Source organism: Nematolebias whitei, chromosome 15 (assembly GCF_014905685.2).
Source record: "Nematolebias whitei isolate Nwh7 chromosome 15, NemWhi1, whole genome shotgun sequence".
NCBI classification, from domain to species: domain Eukaryota; kingdom Metazoa; phylum Chordata; class Actinopteri; order Cyprinodontiformes; family Rivulidae; genus Nematolebias; species Nematolebias whitei.
In genome coordinates this window covers 7,822,511-7,825,634 of record NC_056512.1, presented here as the reverse complement: position 1 = coordinate 7,825,634, position 3,124 = coordinate 7,822,511, and positions in this window count along the sequence as shown.

The window sequence follows — 3,124 nt, the reverse complement described above, 5'->3', positions numbered from 1 at the left end:
AAGTGGTCAAAACATCACTCGGACTATCTGCTTTCAGAAAAAATTGTTCTAACAACTAAGATGGGCTTCTTCCCACCTCTTCAAAAACAACAAAAACAACTGGGATGGGACTTCTTCCCATCCCGGTACAACTTTTTCTCTGTTCCCCTCACGCCTCCTCAGGCGTCTGAATAAACTTTTCCCTCCGTTCAGCTCACGCCTCCTCAGGCGTCTGAATAAACTTTTTTTCTCTGTTTTAAACTCTCACACAACGGCTCGGGGCGTCCCCCTCACCTCTTAAACACAAAGCCAGGGTCGAATAACTCTTCCAACCCGGCACAACTTCAACGGACTCTTTGTCCAGATGCAACTCACATCAACATTTCTCTCAACACTTTTTTTTTTTCCTTCGTTTGAATATGGTGCAGCCGTTCAGAATTATTTATTTAAATTCTTAACATCCCATCCTCGTCGCCAAAAATGTATTATGAAATTCTTTATCAAAAGGGCTCGTGAACGGTCGGCACAGATATTCAGACAAATAGGGAAAAATAAAACACAGAAGTTGTTACTGCTAGGAATAATAAGTGTCATTTATTAACCTGCCACAGAAAACAGTCAAGCAAGAACATGTACACTCGTACACTCTTAACACACAAAATGATATGAAAGAACTTCTCACCGTGACACTGGCCGGGAAGCCGTTTTCGACCCAGGTAAAGAAGAATCACATCAAAATTGCGCATGGCACCAGCGCGCTGGTCCACACCAAGACTTCCGAAGATTAAGTTGCCTGTCACACTTCCTCTTATACCTTCTTCCCTGACCGGATCGCGTGAGAGCAGTGGAAAACAACTTTGATGGTTACCAGAACAACGGATGAGGAGCTGGTGATTTATTACAAATAAGGAGCAGTGTGACCTCAAGGCGGGCCAAGACCTTGAAGTTAGAAATACTCCTTAAACTTCCTAAAGAGGAAATACGCACTCCTCCATCCCTCTGCAAACCATCAAAGAATGTCCCAAATATTAACAAAGGCAACATAAATCATTCCCCCCTTTGTCTTTGTGACATGTTAAACAAAGTACAATCCCTAATATGTGAATAACACGTTGTATAAGTGTGTTTTTAAACTACATGTAAATGAGTATAAATTGACATAAAAGCATCAAAATAATAATTCCTATATCATTCCACCCTTGCCTTTTATTGCAATTTAGACATTTAATTCTGAAAAGTAACACACACAAAATGTATATGTTTGAATAGGCATAAAGGCAACTTAACACCTTATAAAACATATTTTCATATCATTCCACCCTTTTGCCTTTATGACATGTAAAACATAATTCTACAATACAACTGTTTAGTTTTGAAAATGCCATCCCTTTAAGTTGAACTCTAAACGATCTCTGACCTCTGAATGGTCGAGTTCTCCTGAAATTGAAATTGTTCTGGGACTTTATCCTAAATAAACTCACTCACACAGTTAAGAAAAATCCAGATTGTTCTGGGACTTTATCCTAAATAAACTCACTCACACAGTTAAGAAAAATCCAGATGAGTTTCAAACCCCTGGAACGTTTGATTCATTACATTCCCACTGACACGATCATTGTAAATCAAAACACCTGTTAGGTGTTCAGATTATAGTTTTTTTTTCCTCACCAAACCATGTACCAGCTGTATTATAAATTTCCTGATTAATTCTTTTTTAAACCCTATAAAAACAAGTTCCCAAAATATACAAAGTTAATACAGAGATACATAGATCAAACTAGTTATTCTTCTCTTCACTAAACAAACAAAAGGGATACTGCATATATTTTGCGCCGTAGATAATATTCCTGCGAATATATCCCACCAATGGTGAGCCGACGCCTACACTATTAGTTTTAGCCATATGTAAAAACCTTTCTTTGAGCCATGCAGGTGGACACTGTTGGATCAGACACGTTTAGACTTATGAGACTTGATCATTTCAGTCAACTCTATGGACTCATTCAATGCGCATTTTAAATGGTCCATAGAGACTCGCCACGGTACTTTCAGAGTAAGGCGAGTGTCAGAACTATAATTAGTCAAACGATAAGTCCGGTTGTTCCAATGCCACAGATATACACCTGTCAAACACCCAGAAAAAGGCACCTTAGGTAACTGAGGATGACTCCTAATTGTGGCTACACACAGAGTGTGTGGGCCAATCTGCCATAACATATCTCTCGCTGGTTCATGAGTTCAATCACACAATACCTTGTCTCTGGTTAAACATGGGTTAACATGACCTAATTTCAACATACATATCACTACTATCAAACTAGTTCTCTAGCCTAGTTCATGAGTTCAATCACACAATACCTTGTCTCACATAATTGCATGTTATATGTGAGAGTTGTCTGTGGCTCAAACCACTCACCCTGTACTTTTTTTTTTTTTAAACCAGTGTCCTTGTACAGTTATTAAAGGCAAAATGTGATATTTGCATAACTGTGGTTGCCTTCATTACATTTTGTCAATTCAGGTTTTAAATGTTCCATACTCTCCTCCACTTATGATGATTCGATGTAGTGACCACCCTCTGGCAGCGCTCCTCCTGCAGCTGTACAAAAAAAAAACCCTGCAAGGTACACAGGAAAACAAGTTCAAAGCTTCAATTATGTTGGAGAGCACTTCTTCTGTGCTCCCCCACATCTTTGGCTGCAAGTTTATTTCTTTTATCAGTATTTTGACCGTTTCTTCTTGAGTCATGACAACTGATGGTATCCAGAACCTTTCTTGGGTAACTGCCAACGAAGCACGTCTCCTCCTTCTCCTTAATTGGCAGTAAAAATCAAACTTCGTTCTCCCTTTTTTTTTCTTTCATCTGGTTTAGCATGTACAGTTCCCACACATGTTACACAGTGGGGCCTCCACACAACTCCAATCTGACATCTCCTCAGGCACCACTGGGATGGTTTTCCTGTGGCAGCATGCCAAAAGTCACTTTGCACTCAGATCTTGCTTGCATCTTTTTTTTTTTCAACCAAAGTGAACACCTGATCCTCCTCCAAGACACGTGCCTTGTTGCAGATGGACAACGCCTCATCAGCAACACCAGGACGTGTCTTGGAGGAGGATCAGGTGTTCACTTTGGTTGAAAAAAAAA